The 27,355-nt window shown below is 43.4% G+C and overlaps 1 protein-coding gene across 1 annotated transcript in view; it reads left to right on the forward strand.

The window, feature by feature from the left end:
* The window catches only part of HRAS (HRas proto-oncogene, GTPase), a gene marked incomplete in the record, with an annotated part of 155,612 nt that overhangs the window by 11,398 nt on the left and 116,859 nt on the right, over window positions 1-27,355 (forward strand). Inside the window, 1 exon segment of the mRNA XM_077459086.1 lies at window positions 23,744-23,780.

Consider the following 27,355-nt stretch of genomic DNA (forward strand, 5'->3'; position numbering starts at 1 on the left):
CTCCTTCCATTTCAAAATGATCGCTTGCACAGTGCTCCTTTGGGATGTTTAAAGCTTGGGAAATCTTTTTGTATCCAAATCCGGCTTTAAACTTCTCCACAACAGTATTACGGACCTGCCTGGTGTGTTCCTTGGTCTTCATGATGCTCTCTGCGCTTTCAACAGAGCCCTGAGACTATCACAGAGCAGGTGCATTTATACAGAGACTTGATTACACACAGGTGGATTCTATTTATCACCATCAGTCATTTAGGACAACACTGGATCATTCAGAGATCCTCGCTGAACTTCTGGAGTGAGTTTGCTGCACTGAAAGTAAAGGGGCCGAATAATTTTGCATGCACCACTTTTTCTCTTTTTTATTTGCTAAAAAAGTTTAAATTGTCCAATAGATTTAGTTCCACTTCACAATTGTGTCCCACTTGTTGGTGATTCTTCACAAAAAATTAAAATTTTATATCTTTGTTTGAAGCCTGAAATGTGGCAAAAGCTTGAAAAGTTCAAGGGGGCGAATACTTTCGCAAGGCACTGTGTGTATGTATATGTGTGTGTGTGTATATGTATATATATAAATAAAATATTAAATAAATAAAATTAATATAAATTTTACCTCGGTTTTATTAAATAAATTGTGGAAATGGGGGAGCACTGTGGGTCGCTTTCTTGTGTTCCTTATCATATGAAAATGCTGAGTTAAAAAAGGAGATCCATTATTCCAGTGCCCAAGGAGGAGGCTAATGACCAATGCCTATTAGACCCCTTTCACACTGGAGCGTTTTTAAGGCGCTTTAGCGTTAAAAAAAGTGCCTGAAAGAAGCCGCAACTGCAATCCCAATGTAAAAGCCTGAGTGCTTTCACACCGAGGCGCTGCGCTGGCAGGGCGTCAAAAAAAGTCCTGCAAGCAGCTTCTTTGCAGCGCTTTTGGAGCGGTGAATACAACGCTCCTAAAGCGCCCCTTCCCATTGAAATCAATGGGAAGCACCTGAAAAGCGCTATTGGCAGCAGCGTTTTGTGGGCGCTTTTACCCTTTATTTGGCCACTAGCAGGGGTTAAAAGCGCCCCAATAATGCTCGAAAAACGCTGGTAAAGCGCTGCTAGTTTAAGCTGCACTTTACGAGCGTTTTTCGGGCGCTGACATTGTGAAAGGGCTCTTAAAGCACTTGGGCTTTCACATTGGGACTGCAGATGAGGCTTCTTTCAAACGCTTTACAGGCGCTTTTTTTGACGCTAAAGCGCCTGAAAAACGCCCCAGTGTGAAAGGGGTCTTAGGTTGAGCAGGTCTTTCACCTAAGGGTGGTGGTCGCTGAAGGTTTCACAAGGAAGGGAGTTATTGTACTGAATGCACAGCGGTGTATATATATTTGGGACGCTTTATATAGGCTTATTATATTGATTCAATATGATCAAAGAGGATATGTTGTCATTTATAATTTTGTATTCTGAATTTTGAGTTGCGCTTCACTTATGTTTTTATTTTCAGCCTTCTAGCTCGTTAACGTTGTCGGAAGTATTTCTAATCTGGAATGGCTATATGTACCTTTTTTTTTTTTTTTTAAACATGGCTCCCCTAATTTTTCTTGGGTAAAGGATTTTCTTACTATTTCCATCTTTACTTCTACCGGGTAGGCATGATTCATTTTTAATTAAAAGTGTTAATTGAACAGCTTATAGCATGAAGTCTACTTTGACATTCCAATTAGATGAAGGTTACAAGAAACATAATTCCTTATATAATCTTGTAACCCTAGACGTGACATTGTGGTAGGATTGTAAGGAGCACTGTGGCTGATTACGAATTCTGCCATATGATACTCAGCTGCTTGGATAAGATTGAGTCCCGAGCCTCTCTTCTTTTCTTCTTTTACCTTTTTGCTTTATATAGCGCCCATGCAAAGAGATGTATCACATATTTTATTAGTGCAAATGAGCTCAAACCTAATGGCACATGAATAAAAGAGTCTTCATTTAATCAGATTAATATGAAAAGTCTAAGCCCGGCCTTCACTGAGCAGACCTCACAGGCAATCACAAGGGCTGTACTTTGTTTTTGTTTTGTTTTTGCAGCCGCATCTAGGGACGTTTTTGGCTTTTTTTTTTTTTTTTTTTTTTTTTTTACCTCCAAACTCTCCAGCATTTTAGCCTATGTGTCCATACACACGTAGGCTTTTAGCAGTGTTTAGTGGCAGGGGTTTTTAGGGGCAGAAATAGAAACCTACTTCAGCCGGGTTTACATATATGTGAATTGGATGCGGTTTTCACCACATCCAATTTGCATGACATGTGAATGTGACCAGCTCTTAGACTCTATTCACATCTATGCATGTTTCTTTAGTTTTTTGCAGGGCTTGCCGCTATTTTATTTATTTTATTTATTTTTACACTGTATATAGCTGGTTGTTAAGGAGGGGGTCGGGAAGCTGGCCACCACATCCTCAACAACCGATGAGTCATCAGCTGCCAGCGGGCTTCCCTGCTTAATGTAAAAAATAAATTGCCGGCTAAAAATAAATTTGTGAAAAAAATTAAATAAAAACGTGGGCGCCCCCCCACAGGTCCATACCAGACCCTTGGGTCTTATATGGATTCATAGGGACCCCCCCATACCAATCCATACCAGACCCTTATCCGAGCATTCAGCCCAGCAGGTCAGGAAAGGGAGGCCCCCCCCCCCCCCCCCCGAACCATACCAGGCTCCCCCGCCCCAAAGCACCTTGCAAAGGAGTGTAGAGTGAAAAAATACAGTAGACAGTTTTATTGACAAGTCTTTTATTTAATATCTTCTAACCTGCTTCTTCCTCCGGCCTTGCTCCTGCGTGCTTCTCCTTCTCCTGCTGCTTTTTCTTCCACTCTTCTTTCTACGTTCTTCTTTGTCCGGTGTTCTCCTTCCTCTGCTGCCGACGACCCTCCTTCGATGCTGCGTCCCGAGGATCTGTCCGCACCAATTTCAAGCATGTCTTGGATAACAATGGGGTGTGGTCATCAGATGACGTCACCCAGGGGCCCTGCCCCCTTGTGAGGTCACAGAACCATCATGCCCCAGAAGGTGACATTACAAGGGGATGGGGGCCCCTCAGATGACATCAGAAGACCATGCCACCATCCTTACCTAGGACATGCTGGACCCTGCATCGGAGGGGGGTTGTCGGCAGATGAAGGAGAACCCTGGACAAAGGAGACAGGAGAAAGAAGAGCGGGAGAAGATGAAGAATGAAGGAAGAAGATATTTTTAATAAGACTTGTCAAACTGTCTACTGTATTTTTTTTTTTTTTTTTTTTGGTGAATGGGTAGGGGTACAATGTATCCCATACTCATTTACATAGGTGGGAGGCCGGGATCTGGGGGCCCCCTTGTTAAAGGGGACTTCCAGATTCTGATAAGCCTGCCCCACCCGCAGACTCTGACAACCACTGGGCAAGTAAAGTATTGTCGATAAGAAGCCCTTGTCCCCATCAATATGGGGCAAGGTGCTTTGGGGTGGGGAGTAAAGAGCACCCCCCCATGTTGAGGGCATGCGGCCTGATATGGTTCAGAAGGGGAGCCGCTCACTCGTCCCCTCCCTTTCCTGACCTGCCAGGCTGAATGCTCGGATAAGGGTCTGGTATGGATTTTTTTTTTTTTTTTTTTTGCTGGCAATTCTTTTCTTTTACATTCAGCAGGGAAGCCCGCTGACGGCTGATGACTCATTGGTTGTTAAGGAAGCGACGGCCGGCTTTCCGGACCCCTCCTTGGCAACCCGTTTATATACAGTGATTGTACAACTAAAAAAAAAAAACTAATTGCAGTAAAAACGTGGTACTTGCATTTTGGATGCAGGTCCTATGAAGTCTATTACATGTAAAACGCTGCATTTTGCAGGGGGAAAAAACCCTGACCCTTTCTAAAAACACAGAGGCACAAAAATGCATTGATGTGAACATGTTCTATAGCAACCCATGTTAAAACATTTCCCTTTCTGCAAAATGCATCAAAAAACGCATTTAGTGTGAATCGAGCGTTAGTGGACCCGGTTCACCCATTTGTCCAGGGTGGCCATAGTGCGGTTTCCAAAAAGGTCCTGTGCATTTTTGGGTCGCGTTCGGGTGAGAATTCAGGCAAAAATTTGGACCAGAAATGCACCAGACCCCAGGGGACCTTGCTTTGTGTGCTGATCCAAATCATTTGGTGGAGGGGGGATTATGGGGTGGGGTTGTTTTTTCAGGGGTTGGGCATAGACCTTTAGTTCCAGTGAAGGGAACTCTTAAGGCGTCAGCTTTCCAAGACAATTTGGACAATTTCATGCTCCCAACTTTGTGGGAACAGTTTGAGGATGGGCCCTTCCTGTTCCAACGTGACTGCGCACCAGTGCAAAAAGCAAGGTCCATAAAGACATTAATGAGTGCGTTTAGGGTGGAGGAACTTGGCTGGCCTACCCTCAACCCGATAAACACCTTTGGGATGAATTGGAGCAGAGACTGCGAGCCAGGCCTTCTCATCCACATCAGTGCCTGACCTTACAAATACGCTTTTGGAAGAATGGTCAAACATTTCCATAGACACCCTCCTAAACCTTGTCCACAGTTTTCCTAGAAAAGTTGAAGTTATAGCTGCAAAGGGTGAGCCAACTCAATATTGAAGTTGAACCCTACGGACTAAGACTGGGATGCCATTAACCACTTGCCGCCCGCCCTATAGGGAATTGACGGCGGCAAAGTGGTTTCATAATCCTAACCGGACGTCATATGACGTGATTAGGATTATGAGCCGCTGCACGCCCCCGGGGGCGCGCATCGCGGCGATCGTTGTTGCGGGGTGTCAGTCTGACACCCGGCAACTACGATCTCGGTAAAGAGTCTCCGACGGAGACTCTTTACCATGTGATCAGCCGTGTCCAATCACGGCTGATCACAGTGTAAATGGGAAGAGCCGGTGATCGGCTTTCCCTCACTCGCGTCTGTCAGACGCGAGTAGAGGAGAGCCGATCGGCTGCTCCTCTGACGGGGGGGTCTGTGCTGATCGATTATCAGCACAGCCCCCCGAGGATGCCCACACTGGACCACCAGGGACACCACTAGACCACCAGGGAAAAGGTAATAAAATCCATAATCCTCCCTAGACCACCAGGGATGCCAGTCAGCACAATGGGTGCCAATCAGTGCCCACAATGGGCATCACTGGCATGCATTGTTTGGCACTGATTGGCATCCATTACTATAACACCTGTGCCGCCTATGAGTGCCCACCTGTGCCGCCTATGAGTGCCCACCTGTGCCGCCTATGAGTGCCCACCTGTGCCGCCTATGAGTGCCCACCTGTGCCGCCTATGAGTGCCCACCTGTGCCGCCTATGAGTGCCCACCTGTGCCGCCTATGAGTGCCCACCTGTGCCGCCTATCTATGCCCACCTGTGCCGCCCATCCGTGCCAGCTATCAGTGCCAATTTGTGCCACCTATCAGTGTCCATCCGTGTCGCCCATCAGTGCCGCCTATCAGTGCCACTTCTTTGGTGCCACATTGGTGCCCATCAGTGCCACCTTATCAGTGCCCATCAGTGTAGCCCCATCAGTGCCCATCAGTGAAGGAGAAAACGTACTTATTTACAAAGTTTTGAAACTGAAACAAAAAAAAACATTTTTTTTTTCAAAATTTTCGGTATTTTTTTTGTAGCGCAAAAAATAAAAACCGTAGAGGTGATCAAATACCACCAAAAGAAAGCTCTATTTGTGGGGAAAAAATGATAAAAATTTAATTTGGGTACAGTGTAGCATGACCGCGCAATTGTCATTCAAAGTGCGACAGCGCTGAAAGCTCAAAATTGGTCTGGGCAGGAAGGTGTTTAAGTGCCCTGTATTGAAGTGGTTAAAGTTGATGTGCATTTAAAGCCAGGTGTCCCAAAACATGTGACAATATAGTGTATTTTAAATATAATAAACTTTTTCTTTAGTTTTGGATAAAGTGGAGAGGGGTTAGAACACCCATCAGTTTTTATTGCTGTCTGTGCCCCCCATTAGGGAGATTCACCCTCTCTATTTGTCGGGTTTACCATTATCATTGAAGGAGAAGGAAAATCCCAAATGTTGGGCTATCACCTAACAGTTAAAGATTACTTTTGGTAATATAGTGTATGTGAGCCCAGTGTATCCAGGAGCAGCAGTGTTTTGGCAGAAAAAATGCTTGAAGCTTGTAAACGCATTCATGCATCTAAATGCATGTTTACACAAACTATATGTAAACTATATTATTCTGGCAAATAAAAATATTAACTTCCAAACACTTTATGCATATAAACACGCTTGTGATGGACTGCCTGGCACCCAACATGGGTGCCTTTGCCAAGCTTCCTCTGCACAGGAATCAGATATTATAGCTGAGAATTGCACTCAAGAACTAAACACTAGCTTAGGTGCAATCTGGAGTTGCCATTATTGTAAACTCACTGAATTTTGTACCACACAGTTAGCTAAAGCCAGGGCTCATAGTCAGTAGGCAAGAGCATACCCTGCAGTACCCTAAAAAAGCCCCTTGTCCCAGTTTTACAGGGCCCTTTATCCATCACCTTTCAGGCCTTGGTTCTGCAGTTGCTGACAGATCCTTCCTATGATTTTACTGCCTGTGTATGTACTTAGCGCACGTTGGTATATCTCCTGATGAAGCAGGTTTTGTCTTGTGAAATTCTTAGAGAATACAGCTTTAGCATTGCCACAGTATGTGATTTATCAGGTGGGCTTTTTTTTTTTTTTTTTTTTATCAAATTTATTTTAATAGATTTTTACTCCAAAATAATTTTATCTAAAGAGTTTTCTATTTAAGATGCCTTAATAATTTAGTTTGAGTATGAAATGGAGCTTAGTTGTATTGCATGAGGCTGTATATTCTGTAATATTTACATTTTTGGTAAACTCGTTCAATGAATCCAAGCTCTGCAAGCTTCGATAACATGCACTGCATTGATGCCTTTACATAACTTCACAGTAACCATGAGATAAAACAAAGTTTGGGAATATTCCTTTATCCTATTGTTTTGCAAATCTATGTACAAACTGTACCATTCAATCTGTTCTGATATTGCTGTTTTGCAAACCTGCAGCTGCTTATTCTAAATGGGGAACCTTCATTTTGTTTGCAAATATTAAAGATTCTAACTACCAGCAAGAATAAGTCCTTACATTTAAAGAGCACTTGTCATTTCAGATCCATCATGGCAGTGCCTGATAGTGGGTATATTCACTCGCCTTCTCCCGCCATGTCCCTCGCCTTGTTGTGTCAATGCCGCATCACCAGCCGTCCCATTAATGTGAATGGGACTGTTAGTGAGTCAACAGCGGGTCAGAGGAGGAGCCACGGGCAGGACAGAGATACAGCTGCTCTTAAAAATTATGATTTCAATCAAGCTTTTTTACTAGTGATTTAAATCATGATGTAAACATCCCTTGTGACAGCAACAGGCATGTGACATGCTCTTCATGGCGAGATCTGGGGTCTGTTGGGGGGTTTATTTGCAACTGTTAGGGTAGATTTCCTCTGATTCCCGGAGGTGGGAAGTGTCTATACATCCCACAGCAGCCAATGTGCAAATATTCATTTCTTGTCATATTCTAGTGTAGGTTTAAATGTGATTGGCTGTGGAGCAGTGTATACATTATGATAATTTAACCCTATAATGTACAGCCATTACACATTTCAGTATCTTAATAAATAAACCCTTGTTACAGCTTCTACTTGCGGAAATGTTGGGCAATTAAGTATTTCTTTACTATCCCTGTTTCATGTCCAAATACTTTTGACATCAAACGAAAGGAAACCAGTAGAGGAAGTTAAAGCTTCCCACTTGCCTGTCCTCATGTTTACCAAGTGACTAAATATAGAAGTTCTACCTTCAGGTGTAAGATGGTGGTTCTATGTATTCCTTATCTGTCGCTTTCAGTTGCTTTTAATCTCAGCAGAGACCTACTACATGGTGTATGTTTAGATCGAAATGAGTAGAATTGCATGATGTTTCTGTTGAATGAATGGCCTCCTAGATAATGGCGAGCATAACAGGTTTTTTTTTTTTTTTTTTTTTTTTTTTTGTTTTATTTGGGTTTTTTTTTGGTTGAGTGTGGGTGTTTTATTATTTTTTATTATTTTTTTAGTAAACTCATTTGCTTTTATATTGATGGGTACAGTGCATCAGGAAAGTTTATTTTTTCACAGTGGTTCACCTTTTCCAGATTTTGTTATGTTGCATCTTTATTCCAAAATGGATTAAAGCGGGAGTCCGCCGGGAGTTCTGCCGTGTTTTTTTTTTTTTTTTTTTTTTTTTTTAAAGCCAGCAGCTACAAATACTTACAGCTGCTGACTTTTAAAATAGTGACACTTACCCGCCCAGCGCGCCCGCGATGTCAGCACCCGAAGCCGATCTCTCGATCGTCTCTCGGGTGCTGCCGCCGCCATCTTGGGTATGGGAATCAGGAAGTGGAGCCTTTCGGCTTCATTTCCCGGTTCCCTACTGCGCATGCGCGAGTCGCGCTGCGCAATAAGGATGGTCCTGCTGTCTCTGGGATCCGTGTGTTTCCCAGCAGGAAGCGGGGGACTTTCGGAAAGGGGCGTAGATTCTGCAGAATCTACGCCCCTTTCCGCAGATAGCTATGCCGGAAGTGGGTGCAGATACCTGTACTGTACAGGTACCTGCACCCCCTCCCCCCTGAAAGGTGCCAATTGTGGTGCCGGAGGGAGGGAGGATTCCAATGAGCGGAAGGTCCACTTTAGGGTGGACCTCCGCTTTAAATTCATCATTTATTCTACAAACCATACCCCATAATGACAACGTGAAAGAAGTTTGTTTGAAATCTTTGCAAATTTATTAAAAAGAAAACAAATTCCATGTACATAAGTATTCACAGCCTTTGCTCAATACTTTGTTGAATCACCATTTAGCACCAATTACAGCCACAAGTCCTTCTTCCTTTTTTTGTTTTATTTTTTATTTTTTTTTAGTATGATGCTACAAGCTTGGCACACCTTTTTTGGGCCATTCTCCTATTTTCTTTTCTTTGCAGGACCTCTCATGCTCTATCTGGTTGGATGGGGAGCGTCGGTGCACAGCCATTTTCAGATCTCTCCAGAGATGTTAAATCGGGTTCAAATTTTGGCTCTGGCTGGGCCACTCTAGGACATTCACAGAGTTGTCCCATAGACACTAATTTATTATCTTGGCTGTGTGCTTAGGGTCGTTGTTCTGTTGGAAGATGAACCTTTGCCCCAGTCTGGGGTCCAGAGCGCTCTGGAGCAGGTTTCCATCAAGGATGTCTCTGTACATTGCTGCATTCATCTGTTCCTCAATCCTGACTAGTCTCCCAGTTTCTGCCACTAGAAAACATCCCAACAGAATGATGCTGTCAGCACCATGCTTCACTGTAGGGATGGTATTGGGCAGGTGATGAGTGGTGCCTGGTCTCCCCCAGACATGACACTTGCCATTCAGGCCAAAGAGTTCAATCTTTGTTTCATTAGGCCAGAGAAGTTTTTTCATGTTCTGAGAGTCCTTCAGGTGCCTTTTGGCAAACTCCAGGCAGACGTGTGTGTGTGTGTGTGTGTGTGTGTGTGTGTGTGTTTTTTATTTTTATTTTTTTCTGAGGAATGGCTTCCCACTCTTTCTGGCCACTCTACCATACAGAACTGATTGGTGGAGTGCTGCAGCGATGGTGGTTCTTCTGGAAGGTTCTCCTCTCTCCACAGAGAAACATTGGAGCTCTCTGACTGACTACCGAGTTCTTGGTAACCTCTATGACTAGGGCCCTTCTCACCCGACTGCTCAGTTTGACTGGGTGGGCCGCTCTAGGAAGAGTCCTGGTAGTTCCAATCTTCCATTTACAGATGATGGAGACCACTGTGCTCATTGGCACCTTGAATGCTGGACAAATTTTTCAGTACCCTCCCCCAGATGTGCCTCGATAGAATCCTGTCTCGGGGGGTCTACAGACAATTCCTTGGACTTCATGGCTTGGTTTGTCCTCTGACATGCACTGTTAACTGTAGGACCTTATCTAGACAGGTGTGTGCCTTTCCAAATCATGTCCAATCAACAGATCTTACCAGGTGGACTCCAGTCAAGTTGTAGAAACCTCTCAAGTATGATTATTAGAAACCAGATCCACCCAAGCTCAATTTTGAGTGTCATGGAAAAGGCTGTGTGTGTGTGTGTGTGTGTGTGTAAATTTTGCAAACAAACATCTTTCACGTTGTCAGTATGGGGTATTGCTTGTAGTATTTTGTGGAAAATAATTAATTTGAATCCATATTGGAATAAGGCTGTAACATAACAAAATGTGGAAAAAGTCAAGTCCTGTGAATACTTTCCAGATGCACTGTTTAGGAGATCTTTACTTGTGAAGGCGCCGGCGGCATCAATGGAGCATGCACTATGCTGTTCCTTCAGAGCCCTGGGCCCTGAACAGTGGATCCCTGCATGCATGTGCAGGATTGATGTCATTGTGGCTCGTCCAATCAAAGGACTGGAGCTTGCCAACCCGGAAGTAAGATAGCGAGAAGATGGAAGCACTGTCAGCGGTGACGGCGTTCCACTGGAGGGCTTCGTTTTTAACACAGCTCTATTCATTACATCATGGGATGTCCCATAGCAATGCCCAAACTGAGGGGAGGGAGACAAAGATCAGAAAGACCACCATTGACGTGAGGACCTGCACTGCTGCCTGCAGTACACTGCGCCCGAAAGCGGTATCCTCATGCCCTCTTGCATCCATCTGATGATCTGATGACCTGATGAACTAGTGAATGTATGGGCCGAAGACCAAGTTGCAGCCTTACAGATCTGAGCCATGGAGGCCTGATGATGCACTGCCCATAAAGCACTTGCTGCTCTAGTTGAGTGCACTTTAACCTGAAAAGGAGGAATTTTCTTTTCCCAACCATAGGCATGAACAATAACTTGTCAAATCCATCTAGCTATAGTGGACTTCGCTGCCTGGCCCTTTCTGGGACTGTCTGGCAACACAAACAGAAAATCCAGTCTTCCGTATCTGAGCAGTGGCTTCCAGATAGATTATGCCTGCCTGCTCTAACATCATCTAGAGAGTGTAACAATTTGTCCTCGCGGATCTGGAAAAAAGGATGGTAGGACCACATCTTGGTTTAGGTAGAACCCTGATACCACCTTAGTTAAGAAAGTCGAGTGAGGACGCAACACCAGAGTATGGCTCTTTACATTAAAAAAAAAAAAGATTCTGATACCCTTCTGGCAGAGGTTATGACAACAAGAAAAAAACAACTTCTTGGTCAAAAGACAGAGATACATGGTGTAATGGTTCAAAGGGCTGTTTTTGTAGAATAGACAAAACCAAATTCAAATCCCATGGACACACGGGTGGCCTGACTGGCAGATTTAAACGCAGTGCCCCCCGGATAAAGGTCCAGACTAGGGAATGAGAGGCAATCGGTTTCTGAAAAAAATACAAAGTCGAGATCTGACCCTTGATAGTGCTCAAGGCCAGCTTAATTTCTACTCCTAATTGAATGAAAGTGAGAATTCTGTCAATGACATACCTCCTAAGATGCCATCTCTTGGACTCGCACCAGGAGACATATGCCTTCCAGATTCTATAATAGATGAGCCTGGAGGCCGGCTTCCTGGCATTAACCAGAGTGGTTAGGACTGGACCTGAGGTCCCACACTTTAGGACATGGGTCTCAATAGCAAAAACATCAAATTCAGATTTTGTAAGGAAGGATGGAATATTGGCCCCTGTGAAATCAGATCTGGCCATAGCGGAAGAACCCATGGCCTTCCAACTGCCATTCACACAATCTCTGCATACCAGGACCTTCTGGGCCAAGCCGGGACTATTAGAATTACTGGCTTCCTTTCCCGCTTGATCCTATGAAGGAACTGTGCAAGAAGCGGAACTGGAGGGAATGCATAGATCAGAGAAAACTGATCTCAAGGCATTCTCTGAGCCTAGTGCTAGCTGGTCACTTGTTCTTGACACAAAGTTGTCTAGCTTCTTTTTGAACCTGGAAGTTGGCAGATCTACATTTGGGGGTACCCCATCTTTAGCATATGGCCTGAAATATGGTGGGGTGTAGAGACCATTTTCCTAGGTACAGTTGCTGCCGGCTTAGAAAAATCCACCTGCCAATTTTTCCACCCCCTGGAATAAGACCGCAGATAGGCCAGGAAACGTGCCTCTCTAACAACAACTGGTTCACTTCCCTCTGGGTATCCAGACTCCTGGCGCCCCCTTGGTGACTGATATAGGCCACTGCTGTAGCATTATCAGCTTGTATCCAGACAGGACCACCTTGTGAACTGCATGTCCAGGCCCTGAGGGCCAAACGTACTGCCCAAACCTCCAGAATATTGACGGACAGGAACCTTTCGGTCTGGGCCACTTCCCTTGGACCAAAAGCTCTTCTAGGACTGAACCCCAGCTTATGATGCTGGTATCTGTAGTTACCTCTTTCCTGGCGACTAGAATAAAGGATTTTCCTGTAGACTTTTGGCTAGTAATCACCAATTGAGGATTTACGTTCTTCTGACGTCAGGCGCATCGGAAAATCCACGGCTTAGATTCTCTTAATCCAAGCCGACAGCATGCTGTTCTTTAATGGCATTGAGTGAAACTAGGCAAAAGGAACAGCCTTGAATGAGGCTACAATCTTCCCCAACAACCTCGTTCAAAGGCAAATGGAAGGTCTTTCCCCTACTTGCCTACTTAGGCCCAAAAAAATTTATTTTATTTTTTTTAATCTCCTTTTATCGTCTTGGCCTTTGACCCAGGTAAAGACACCGTGCTTTGGGCTGTGCCTGTGCCTATGGCTATACCCAAAAAACTCCTCCAGCCTCGAAAGGGGCTGCAAGATGATTTCTCTAAGTTAAGGGCCCAGCTTAAGTGCTCTTAAGTCTTTACTGTATTGAGCACATTAAGTCTGTTTGGGCTGAGAATGTACCTTAGTCTGGGATCCTAACCTAGGAGTTCCAGATACTTGACCATGCAAGATGTACCTAGGTCCAGCCATGCAACAGACTTATCTCTCAGCAGCAGACTACCTTGGCATGCCATTACTACTATACCCTGGCCTCTTAAACCTGCTAGAGGAGGGCCCTAGCATTCTTTAAAACTCGAGCATGGTGGTTAACCCAAGGGCAAGCCTACTAAGTGGAGGAGGTGCTGTTTCCCTGTGAAACGCAGACAACCTCTGTAGTGGCATGCAAATGGCTCTTCACATGTTTATGTGGCAAGAGTAAACACCCTATGCCTCAATAGAAGTGTGTGTTCATGGAAGCATGAATTTCTTACAATATGTTTAAGGCAAAAACATAAAAAGTTGTGCGCTGTATACACGCATACCTATATCATATCATGTGCTGTGGAACGAGCATCTTGCAAGCAGGCATGCGTCTCTAAATGTGTAATTTGCACATCATGTATCCAGACACGTATTCTAATGTGAACATAAGCTAAATTAACATGCCTCATTATGCAACCATGCAAATCTAGGTGAACATGCAACTTTTGCGATTCAGCTTTTTTTTAAATTTAATTTATTTGTTTTTTATGCAATCAAACATTGTATGCATTATAAGCACTACTGTGCGGTTAAGTGTGTGATCAAGCAACCCTGTGCGATCCAGCATCTTGTATGCAATCAAGCATTTTTTTTATGGGGGGTTTTGTTTTTTGTTTTTTTGCCATTTTTGTAAAAAAAACAAGCTTCTCCATGTTACCAAGTATCCTTGGGTAATCAAGGACTCTTGTGAGATCAAGAAGGGGGGAGGAGGAGGAGGAGGAGAAGAAGATGATTGTGGGACCCCAAGACTTTGTGGGATCCCCCTTTTCTGTTCATGTGTCAGAGCCTGCAGTGGAGGAGGTGAGCGGCTGATAGAGTGGCTTCACTGAGCTTGTATTTCCTGGAGAGCATGTCCCGCCAGCTATGCCTCTTACTCCCTCTAGTGGTGGAAAACTGGTAAGACATGCAAACTCCTCAAAGAAGACAGTCCTTATTGTATTCACCTAGGATTGTCTTCACTTACCTTATCCTCGCCAATACTGCTGAGAACAGCCAGACCCAACCTTCACCCATCACTATGGGTAGTGTTGTGCGAACCTTCAGGGTTCTGGGTTCCTACTTACAGGAGCCTCTTCCCTGGACTTGTAGAAGACTCTGCCAGGAAAACCTTTTGCGCATATTTAAATATATGCCCAAAGTGCTGGATGTCAGAGCCCAGTCCTCAAAGAGACATTACAGACAAAACTTGTTTCTTCTCCCACGAGGCCTGGGTACCATCCATCTTAGGCAATTTTTATTGGCCCGAGGTATGGATCCAGTTGTGTAGCTCCTGAGCACCCACAGAGACCATCAAATAGAGCTTTCTTCTTGGCACATCTTGCATCATGACCAAACATCTTAGACACTGGCGAAAAAACTGAGGTGCTCTCCATAAGGGGGGTTATATAGGGGAGGAACTCTCCTTACAGTTAGGGCTGCCAGTGTCCAACACCTGGAGGTAGGTTATCTAACCCATGATGTAATGAATAGAGCTCTGTGTCCCCTGATGTATGAACAAGAAACAAACCATTTGGCATACTAGAACATTGTTAAACTTGCCTTAAAATGAAGCCCTTCCAACGCCAAGCTGCCACCGCTGCAGGCACTCCCATCTCCACTCAGTCTTCCTTCGGGATTTGTGGACTCTAGCTGTGTGACTGGCTGGAGCTGTGATGTCACTCCCACACATACGTGTGGGAGCTTCCGTTTATGGCACAGGGCTCTGAAGCAAATGGGCACTGGCTGCATATACAGTAAATATCTCCTAAATGGTGCCCGTTTTAGGAGGTATTTAGCCTTTTAGGCTTACCTATAGGTAAAAGTCAGCGATGGGAGTTTACTCCCACTTTTAAGGCTATGTTTCTACTATTGCGTCCCCGAAGTCGTGCGATTTTTGCCACAATTTTTTATTTTTTTGCTGTGACTTGAAGCAATGCCTGTGTATTCTTGAGGTCTATGGACCTCAAGTCACATCAAAGTGTGACCAAAGTAGTGCAGGCACTACTTTGAAGTCGCACAGATCTGAATGGTACTCATTAGAAATCATGGGGTGCGACTTGTCGTTGACTATTCAGTCCCAAATTGGATGAAAATTTGCACTAGTGAAAACCTAGCCTTAGGGCTGAAAGGCACTTTTGTAATATGCTGCATAAGTTGTGTGTTCATTTTGAGTGCCACCCCAACACACTAAGGCAATGCACTCTGATGCACATGTATTGCAGCACACCACAATGCATGGTTGTGGTGTACTCCGTCAAAAAAATAAAAAATTAAGCTACATGTTCTGTTTTTTTTTTTTTTTATTTATATATATTTTTTTTTTTTGGTCTTTTCCAATGTCTTTAAAACAAGTGGGCTGTCTTTACTACAATGAACGTTAATGCCCTTTAATAAGGGAACCTGTCAGGAGAGAAATACGAGACGGAGCTGGATGGGAATTTTTGTGGGTTGTGAAATTCTTTATTCTGAGCAAACCAGTTCAGTAGATCATTTATGTCAGATTTACCAATATGCGGATTTGATAATCTGTACCTATGATATACCAATTGTTGGACGTTGCACACAGCAATTCTCTACATTTTATTTACAGGGCAGGTTGGAGGAGCAATGGGTAGGGGATCAATGCTAACAACTTCTTCTCCCCTCCCCCCCCCCCCCCTTTTTTTTTTTTTTTTCCCCTCTATGGTTCAGTAACCCTCCGATGAAGACTGCAAATTCTTAGTACCACCGAATGTATGATCTGCAACTGTTGTTCATTATTCCTACTTACTATCAAAGCTGCCCACCTCAGGAAACACAAGGAGTCTCCTGGGAATAGCGGGAGGGGCTGGGAGGAAGGAATGGGCTTCCCTGCTGGACTTCCCATTACACACTCTAAAGATATTGATACACGTGTACTGCTTACAGAGAATGATAGACATTCCTGGAAATGCATCCCACCAAACTGCATTGTCTATGTGGACTCTGAGTGCTTATGGAGACATCAGTTTTCTTATTTAGGAACGAACAGTATATATATATTTTTCCGCTAACAGTTGAATTTTGTTCCAGGATCATAAATCTTTAAACAGTTTGTGAAGCCCTACAAATAGTCTTGATTTCTGCATGAATTTGTCATCTGATCATATAAACCAGATGTTTTCAAACCTGACGTCTCCTCTGTCCTCTATCCGCATTGGTCACTTCTGGACACCACTGGAATTCACACCCTACAGTGACAGGCGTGTTTTACAACAATATATACATCTGTCACCACAAGGAAACACAGAAAACAATTGTTTACTGTGTGTTCCATTCACAAGGCAACACAGCCCAGAGTTGCGCTGCAGCGAGCTGCGATACAATGCAGACATGCTGTATTGTATTTTATCGCACAACACTGTACAGCAGCCCATTGCACAGCTGCCTTTAAAAAGTGTACTTTGTACACTTCAAATAAAGTTTGTACAAATACAAAAAAATAAGAAAAACATGAGCTGGGTGTGATGTGCTGAATTGCGCGCCATGCTGCCCCCTAACACAGTCGAGAACTGACAGCTACTGGAGCTGTAATGCACTTCAGGAGCTGCCTGATCCTGTGTGAATCGATGCACTGTTGCATCTGTCCCCTGCTGTCTCTAAGGCTGAGGACTGAGTGATTAAAACACTGCTGATCGCTCAGTTCTCCCTACCGCTCTGAGCAAAGAGTCACCAGCTTGGTCTAGAGTAGCATGATGTATAGCCCTGGAGACCATGTGCACATCAGTAGGACAGGGGCCAAGGGAGAGTTTTAAGCCAGGTACACACTATAAAGTGTGTTATTTTTATTTTTTTATTTTTTTTTTGTCTTCTTTGAACCGGCTGTTGTCTCCCGACATGCAGCCCATGTATACACATACAAAGAGCGATCAAAATATTCTAGGAGAAGCCAGTACTGGGCCTGGGGTCTGAATTTGCCTTCTCTTGTTTTTTGTCTCTATTCATTTGTGTGCCTAATTTTGGACCTGCCCTTTGACCGTGAACCCTTCTGTGTTTTAAATGCAGGCTGCAGCTAAACATCCTATGGTCACAACCCTTCCTCTGTGAGTTTATATTACAGTGATACGTATGTGAGCATTGTGCCACAAGTATAAGATTTTCCTGCTTATGTTCAGAAACCAATCTTGGCCTGACTCCATCCATCCTCTATCCCTGGAGACTTTCATAATACAGTGGTAGTCAAGTATTTTTTATGGATCTCTGAGACCTGATGTTGAATATAGAAGATGACAGCAGTAGTGTGTTTGTGTTTTATTTCCCCCCCCCCCCATTTTGTAAGGTTTGTCCTTGATTTGTACACTGCTGTCCGCAAAATGCACGCGGGAGAGTATTGGCTTCCCTATAGCAAAATCCAAACCTTTCGCACTGGAGTCGGTGAATGCTTTAATGGTAAAATAAAATTGCTGTCCTTAGTCATCTAAAAAACGATCCATATGCATCCACCGCTTAATGGCCCTGTAATAATTTTTTCATGAAACTTCTCTCTGTGTGGGCCCCCCCCCCCCTTTCCTTGTAAAGTCTAACAAAGATGACCCTAGGCAACATAAGAGGTAACCAAAAATTCATGTCAGTCACATAGTCAATAAAAAGCGTTTAGAAGGATCAATCAAAACAGCGCTTGCAGACTATGGTGAATAAGTGCAAATGAACATTGTATAAAAATGTATTTATACAAATAATATCTCTGAAATAAAGTGCTAAGTGCTCAAAAAGTCCATAAGTGCTCCAATATTGTTGCTGGTGCTCCACAAACAAGAACGGCGCCATGTGCCACACTCCCCTGTTGTGACCTCACTCACTGAGTCACTCTGGGGTCAGAAAAGCTGAGATCAATGGGATCAATTATGGGGCACAAGGATTTCACTAAAGCCTCTCACAGTGATGACTTCCATTAACGTTCAAAGGTGCTCAATCATATTTGTATGTGGAAGACAAAGAAGGAACTAATGGTGAAGTACTGTATGGTTATAGGGAAGTTTGCGCTGGCTAGGTGCTACTTACAAGAAACCAGACTTAAACAGGCATCCACATTGTCCTTGAAGCCACCCTGGAGGCGAAACGTGTTGAACTTCCAGTCTCCAAACCACTGACATCACTTCTTCCCTCTGTGGAACGCATGCTGATCACCTGGAGCATTTGGCATAGCAGTGTACAATACTTGATCGGACACCCCACTACTCTTGGTACTGGAACACTGGACTGGCCTTTTAGTTGTGTATGGCTAGATCCTTTGAATTGTTCACAGGATAAGCCCAACATGTTTTCGAGCCATGCTTGTTCCCTCCTTAGGGGAAGAGGAGGGTGCACAGGTTGGTCAGTCATGTTGCAGGGATATAGGCAGTTGCTGGAGGGATCCGCCATGTTGAAATTGTAAAGTCTTACAAGAGATCCTGAACCTCAGCGTTTTTCCCTCTCAATTCATTCAATTGGAATGAACAGTGCATGTTCGTTGTGGTCATGTGCACTGTTCAATGCACACTACACATCCCATAGTCTATCTCTGACGAGAGGGTGGCGATGTTCCTTCATACAGTGGAACCATAGAAAATGAATGTAGACACCCTCTAACAGTAAGTCCAGGTCACAGCAGCAAAAAAGGAATCTGCAGTAGACTGAGCAGTAGAAAAGCTTTAAAGCTGAACTTCCATCTTTTGATACTCTTTCCCTTACTAACATGCGCTGCCGCGGGATGTGTGGTATAATCTTTATGTACCTGTGGCTACTTGCAGCATACCGCACTGTGTTCCATGTTTGAGCTAAGACTTCCAGTCTCATACCCAGGACACAGTTTATCACAGCGGCGCTCCGCTATTCAGAGAAAGCAATGTATTCTAGCAATGCATACAAAGCTTCCTCTGAGTCTGAGAGAGAGAGGGGGGGGGGCTGATGTCACAACCTCTGACTCAGCCAATCGGAGGAAGCTTTGTATTCATTGCTAGAATGAGGTGTGCCTAAAAAGATTGGCGAGTTGTTCAATATCTCAACGGCAACGTGGGTCAGGTGCACACATGTTCACGTAGCTATCCTGAGACACGTCGAGAGGGGCTACCTAGAGTGGAGTAAACGTAATGGTCAGGGTAAACCCGCTGCAGGAAGTCTGACATAGTCTGTGTGAGAGGTAGGGTCACAGTGCAATGGAGCAACGAGGGAACTTCGAGTTCTACATATTAGGAAAAACCATGATGGAGACACATGAAATGTTGGTGCAAGTGTACGGGAGGGAAGCCGTGAGCAGAAAATGTGTTTACTACTGGTTCAAATGCTTTCACTATATGGGAAGGAAATGACTGGGGATGAGCCATGTTTGGGTCAGCTGCCAACAAACAGAACCCCAGACATGTTTGCGCAAGTGCGAGAAATGCTGGCACAAGATTGGCGACTACCTCTGATGGCTGAGGAATTGGGCGTTAGCAAAGACATGGTGCACACCATCGTCCACAAATATTTGGGTAAGTGGAAGATCTGTTCCCAGTTTGTATCGCACAAGCTGACAGATGAAAAGAGAGAAAAATGGATGAAAACCTCTGGAGATTTCATTACCATGCATTACCATCCTTTTTTGCGAACCATCGTTCCAGGGGATGAGACCTCGTGGTACCAGTTCAATCTGGAATTCAAGCAGCAATCAATGGAATGTCATTCACCATCTTCTCTGCAACCCAAAAAGAGCCACCTGCAAAAGTCCATTGTCGTTGGCAATCCAAGAATGTGTGACAGCAGGATGGCAATTTATTTTCAATGCCAATAAAGGTAATTTTTGTTTTTGTATCTTTCTGGTTTTGATTGTTTTCGACTACCATTCACCAAACCTTTTAGATGTGCCTTGTACATTGGCTGAGCAGTGCTGTGATAGACTTTACTGTGTTCTGGTTATGAGACTGGAAGTCTTGGCTTCAACTCGGAAAGCTACATACAGTTTATATTGCACATCCAGCAGCCTCTCCAAGCTAGCCAAAATGAACTATGTAAAGTGTATCAAAACATGGAGTTCAGATTTAACCCCTTCCCGCCGAACTGATGCAGATATGCGACCTCAGCTTCCGAGGGTCATACCGGGATAATGCCTGCGATTGGCTTTCCAGCTATAACAACCGATGCGGCTAAAAGCAACTTGGCTGTTATGCAGGAGGGGACACCCCCCCCTCCTGCCGCTCTTACCAGGGCTCCCGTTCAATCGGGAGCCCTGATCAACAAACCGCCGCTGCTGGCGACTAGGGACAGACTGGAATAAAGCCATAAGTGGCCCGATCGTAAACACGGAAGTGACGTCACTTCCCGTTTACTCGGCTGCCAATGACGCCGATTTTACTGTCACAAGGGATGTTTACATTCCTTGTGACAGCAATAAAAGTGATCAAAATTTTATAATTTTTTTTTTTTTTTTAATAAATAAGAAAAAAAAAAACATTTTTAAAGTGTCGCCGCGAGCTCGCGCAGCAAAGAAAATGCATATGGAAGTCGCGCCAGCATATGTAAACTGTGTTCAAACTACACACACATGTGAGGTATCTCCGCAATTGTCAGAGCGATAACAATAATTCTAACACTAGACCTCCTCTGTAACTCTAACCTGGTAACCGTAAAAAAAAAAAATTAAAGCATCGCCTATGGAGATTTTTTTCTATTTACTTGGCTTAACATCACCTTTCACATTTATACAAAAACATTGGGCTAACTTTACTGTTTCTCTCTTTTTTTATTTTTTTTTTTATTTATTTTTTTATTCATGAAAGTGTCCCTTTTCCCAAAAAGTTGTGTTTTAAAACACCGCTACACAAATACCGTGTGACATAAAAAAATATTGCAACAATCACAATTTTATTCTCTAGATTCTCTGCTAAAAAAAATATGTATAATGTTTGGGTGTGTGTGTGTGTGTGTGTGTGTGTGTGTGTGCGTGCATATATATATATATATATATATATATATATATATATATATATATATATATATATATATATATATATATATATATATATATATATATATATATATATATATATATATATATATATATATATATATAATATATATTTTTTTTTTTTTTTTTTTATTAAACCAGCGTTTAGTCTAACCTTAAAAAGGAAGTTAAGTAAAGGCATAATGTTATAGTACGCATCTCATACCAGCACATTTTGTGACGCTTACCTGCAAATGAAGCCCACGTCGTCCCCGCTGTATGCCACATCCATCTTTGCCAGTCTTCCTTCTGGGGCAGCGAACTCCAGCTGTGTGACATCACTTCCGTGCATGCACACGGGAGCCGCCGGTCATGGCACTGACTTCTGAACAAACGGCACGGGCGGTCATAAGGTCATCAATGCAGTATACAGTAAAATCTCCTAAACAGCGCACGTTTAGGTGATGTGTACAGTGCCTAGAATAAGGCTTACCTATAGATACAATGACTACAGGAGGGTTTACAACCTTCTTGTAAGTAAATTATTTTAATTTTATTTTATTTTGTAGCAACGATAACGGCTTTTTGAAATACCTTTCCTAGAGAATTTGCCATTCAAGTCTTCCCCGTCCTAGTCATTGGTCATCTTTTGAAGAGGGTGAGAGTTCAGATTGTCATATATATATATATATATATATATATATATATATCAGGGGTTGACAAATTTGCTTGGAATCTAGGAGCCAGCTTAAAAAGTTAGGAGCCAGGTCCGTGACGACGATCCGGACCTGTCCCTGGCCTGACATGGAGACGAGTGAGGGGAAGATAGCAGCGCCGTCGCCGCCCCCCCCCGTCTCCAAGTCATTGCCCATAGCTCTTAGAGGGACATTTTATTTATTTTTTTCAAATGACAATTTTTTTTTCAATTGCATTTTAGTGTAAATATGAGATCCGAGGTCTCTCTGACCCCCAGATCTCATATTTAAGAGGACCTGTCATGCTTTTTCTATTACAAGGGATTTTTACATTCCTTGTAATAAGAATAAAAGTGACACAACATTTTTTTTAAAAGAACAGTGGAAAAAAAAAAGTTAAAATAAAGCAGAAAAAATAATAATTTTTAAACGCGCCCTGTCCTGCCCGCATATAAAATCGGTGTTCGAACCACACATAGGAGGTAGCGCCGTGATCGGTAGAGCGAGAGCAATAATTCTACCCCAGACCTCCTCTGTAACTCAAAACGTGCAACCTGTAGAATTTTTTTAAACGTCGCCTATGGAGATTTTAAAGGGTAAAAGTTTGTCGCCATTCCATGAGCGGGTGCAATTTTGAAGCGTGACATGTTGGGTATCAATTTACTTGGCGTAACATTATCTTTCACAATATAAAAAATAATTGGGCTAACTTTACTGTTGTCTTATTTTTTTATTAACTAAATTATTTTTCCCAACAAAAGTGCGTTTGTAAGTCCGCTGCACAAATACGGTGTGACAGACAGTATTGCAACAACCACCATTTTATTCTCTAGGGTGTTAGAATAAAAAATATATATAATGTTTAGGGGGTTCTAAATAAAGGGAAGAAGAGGCAGGTAATATAATACAGGCAGAGGAATCTTCATTAACATTGCTGGTTTGTCATACCAACGGCGACCACAAGAGGGCGCCAGATTCCATAAGGAATCATAGGACCACAGAAGGCCTCAAAGCCGCGGCCTAAATTTTCGGCCGCCGGCGGAACAGCCCGACGCGATCACGCTGGGGGGGTCCACAGACACAGGATACCCCCAGCTGTGCTGCCCCAGGCGCGAGGTCGCTATTTCTAGTCGCCAATGCGACCTGGCGACCGGGTTTTGTCGAGCCCTGATATATATATATATATATATATATATTATCGCTTTTTACAGTAACACTAGTTTTTAAATTATTGCATTAAAAACAATCACCTTGGACCTGGTTCAGGGTATACTATAGCATATGCCCGGAGATGCACAGGTGTTCTGTGCAGGCAGTACTATTCAGGTCCATTGGGATGCAGCAGCTGCACGGACATGGCCTCCGACATCTGTGTACGTGTGTGACCCTGAACTTACAGTGGTGTTCAGAGACCTGTGCCTGTAGGGATGTCAAATTGGAAGCAGGGGCTTTGTCCCAATGGGACTGCCAGCATGAGGCTGTATGGAAGACCTTACACATTGATAGGCCCTGTGTGAATGAGGCCTAAAATGCAGTTCTTCTTGGAAAGCATGTTCACCAAAAAGCCTTATTGCGCATGAAAAATATATATTGTGTGTTATGCCAAAGCTTTTGCCACATAATATATAGGTTTTGCCAAAGTGATTTACGTTTCCATTACCTACCTATTAATTTGGCAAAGTGTCTGGTATAGAATGAAGAAATATCCACTAATCCTGAAGTGATTACTATCTCAGAACGATTTTGCAACAAAGGGAGTTTGAGACTCCCATCCGTCATGCCTTTTCCAGGTCAATGACTTTGTGTAAGTATAAGGTGAAGGCTCCACAGCTTATACCTTTTTACAGGTGCTGCGATATGTCGTGCTGTTATAGTTTGGCAAGATGTTGGTTACTTGCGCTGCTGAAATAATTCTTTGGGCGCGTATGTTGTCCTTATTGGCAGAGAGCACTGGAATGTCTGTAGCTGTATATGAAAGTAGTACTATAAAAAGTACTTTATATAACATATCCTTTAGACTTTGCTGTGTACAGATTAGGGGTGAGGTTGATATATAATATGCCGATTGCTGGTTTGTATCTGAATTAACAGTAAGATTTTATTTGCACAGGTCCAAGAATCCTCTGAGATTACTCTCCGTGCATCAGGTATGGTACAGTCTTTTCTTCTATTTTGTGTGTGTGCGTGTATGCATTTTAAATTGCAGTGCTAGCTGTACTGCACCCTGATTCCCAGTTTTCAGACACACATCTTTGTTCGTATGATCAAGTTTAAAAAAAAATGCAGGGTAGAGGACAAAAAATGTTTTTCTCCATAAATATCTTCAATCGTCTGTAGTGAGCCCTAAGAGAAGAAATGCTGGTATGCCGTTTTGAGACACAGTAGCCATTTTGAACTACCTTGAGTCCCTACCATGTCTGCAACATCTGAGAGCTATATTGTAGTGCTATCAAGATGTAAACATGCATATAATAGCCATAAAATATTAAACTGTAAAGTCAAACCTTTGTGGGCACCTGATCATCACTCCTACACTTAAGATCCAAAAGTATGAAAAACCTCTTCCAAATCGTGTTTAGGTGTTTTCAGTAATGGGTACTGCTGATTCTACAGCATGCAAAGACAATTTGCTCTTTCAACCTTGTGGCAACATCATTAGGAACAGGCCCTTTTCTGTTCCAGCGTGGCTGTGCTCCTGTGCCCAAAGCTGGGTCCATACAGACGTTCTGGGATGACTTTTGTGTAGAGGAACTTGAGTGGCCTACACAGATCCCTGACCTCAAACCTACTGAACACCTATGGAAGAAACTGGAATATAAATTATGAAACCAGGGCTTCTCATCCAGTATCACTATCTGACCTTTTGGCTAAATGGACATAAATTGGCACAGAGACACTCCAAAATCTTAACAGGTCACCAAGGAACCCAAATGTTCATGTTGCAGTTCTATAGTTCAAGTCCCTTCAGCTTCTTTAGTGTATTCCATTGGTTTAATTAAAAAAAAGAAACACCCTTTACCTCCAGAAAAGCTTTTCTGCATCGGTTGCTCTTGGCGGCACCTAATTTCAGAGAGTAAATTCATTAATGACATTTGTGCTATTATATGAACTGAGGCAGACTTTATAATTTCCTGCCCCTCCCCATCAGTTACAGTGGTAATTGTGACTGTAAGGGGGTGAAAATCAATTTACCAGGCTCTTATTTATTTATTTTTTGGCCCTTTCACACGACCCAGACCTGTGACCAGTACTCTTATGTAGAGCGGACACCAACACTGCCCGTTCTCCTCGAAGGGCAATTGGATGTAAATGGACACCCGGTTTTTGCCAGATCGGATTGGATTGGAGGTAACTGTGTGTAAATGAACACAAGTCCTTTTTTTTTTTTTTTGTTTTAGATCCGGCTACTCTGAGGAGAATGGAGGGTTCAGTCAGGTCCATCTGAAAAACAGACAGATTGTGCTTTTAGTAATGGATAATAGGCAGGCATACAGTAGCTGAGCTGCAAGAAATTGTTCCAGAAAGCGCTTGGATCCAGATTGTGTGGTCTTTAAATGTCTAGGATGTGAGGGTAACATAACCTGATGATACACCAACTTCTATAAAAAACATCAATTTTATTTCAATGTATATTAAAAATCTTCACCCAGAACAAGTGTCAGATGTAAAGGAGAAACTGTGGCTAAGCCTGCTTACTGTATTCCAACAGAGGACGTCTGAGATGTGTCTGGTAATTGAGCCTCAATGCTCGTTGCAGGATGATGGACCTAGAACATGGAGCCACCCAGTGTGCAGGGGGTGCTATCTTGGGAACCACAGTGCCAATGGATAGGGCCAGAAGAATGTAAGACAGACTGTGAAACCATGAAGGTGCCACCCGTGCGCGGTGACGGGTGATGACTTTGACAAGGCGCAGGCATGCAAAACATGTCATTGTGATGGGACTTCGCCCACCAGCTTGCCCTCCAAATGCCCACACTTCAGTGACTTCTTCACGTAGTTCATCCGGTGCCGCGGTTAATGTCATCACCCATCGCCACACAGGGGTACATATAACTATTTGTGACAAAGGGGGGGATTGGGGTAAATAGTTTAGTTTAGCAGAGAGGGGGGTTCAGGGTACAGAGGTGAGAAAAGTGGAGAGCGTGCAGGTGAGCAGAGGGTGGGTCAGGGTGTGGGGGTGAGCAGAGATGGGCATGTAGAGGTAAACGGAGTGCGGGGGAAGATGGTCCTTTTTTTGCATGAGCTCCCCAACACACAGTAATCTGAACTAAGCCTCAAACTGGGGTGCCCCAGACTGAATACTTTTTTCCAGGGGGCCCTGACTCGAAAAAAGTTGAGAAATACTGCTCTGACCTGTGTTAAGAGGGGACAGGGAGGAGGTGACTGCCCTAGAACATTCAATCCAGAAATAGAGGTCAGATCATGTTCATGATTGGCTCATTTACAGTTGTCCATCTCGTCTCTTCTGATTTTTAGGTGTACCCTAGCATTGCGTGTCTAAAAGAGTAATTACGTACAACAGGAAGTCAAATGTCAAAATGTGAATGTTTCTAGGAAATGCTGCAACATTGTTAACTTACTCCACTAAGGACTAAAATTGTGTGCTTGAAAAAAATAGGATAACACTATCTTCTAGGAGCAGAAAAAAAAGCTAGTGTGCATGGAGCTTTAAAGTGGACCTAGCATCAGAAATAATTTTCAAATTGTGTATGCATGCTAAGTTATCTATATTTGGGTTTTTGTTCAGTATTTGGAGAGATCAGTCTTACCTCTAAAATCGCCTTTATGTTCTAATCGCCATCTTTTTCAGCCATCATACATGGTCAGCATCTACTTCCTGGACAGAAATGCTGGCACAGAGAAGAAACAATCATGTCCATTCTGGAGTTTTTGCAATTTTTAAATGCATTCAAAAGCTCTGATGCAACTCAGCCCCTGTTGCAGCTTCTCACCGGGTGTCCGTTTTTATGAAGCAGCGGAAAATATCCACTGCTCAATTCTACAGCATTCACAGAGGAGATCTCCTCCTCCTGGGTGCCAGTTTTATGAAGTGGTGTAGATCGCCTCTCCTTTTATCAAGTGAAACAATCTACAAACACAGTGGCGAACACCCCGATATTGGAATCAGGCGAGACATGGCGAGATTGCAGTACCAGAAATTCACTAAAACACTCGAGGGGTCCGTTCTTATTATATATAAATAAAATATGAGAGAGAGAGATCGATCTCTCATATAATTTATATTATATATATAATCTCTCTCTCTCTCTCTCTCTTCACTGCCCGATTCTCCACCTCTGAGCTGGTGAATCGGGAAATGTGAATACGGACACAGATTGCCAGTGAAGTCCTGAGATTGCACCTTCGGTCGGTGGGCGGGCTGGGGGGCCGGTCACTGCCAGGTGTTTTTTCACCTTAATGTATAGGATGCATTAAGGTGAAAAAAAACACAAGGGGCTTGCAACCCTTTTTAATGCAAAGAATGAATTGAGGTTAAAAAAAAAAAAAAAAAACCCTGCTTTTACAAGCACTTGTAGGGCTACATTCACACTTGTGCATTGTGGGAATGCATGCAAAATTGCGCGCTCTCACAATGCACAAAAAACATGCAGCCTTTTAGCATGTGCTGGAAATGTAACAACGCTCTCATTGGTTGTGCTCTCAACCAAACTGTCAAACCATCCAACAGCTGGTGTAATAACTGATCACAGGTGCAGCA

Source organism: Lithobates pipiens, unplaced genomic scaffold, assembly GCF_037356315.1.
Source record: "Lithobates pipiens isolate NorthernLeopardFrog02 unplaced genomic scaffold, aLitPip1_a1.2 Scaffold_10, whole genome shotgun sequence".
Lineage (NCBI taxonomy): Eukaryota > Metazoa > Chordata > Amphibia > Anura > Ranidae > Lithobates > Lithobates pipiens.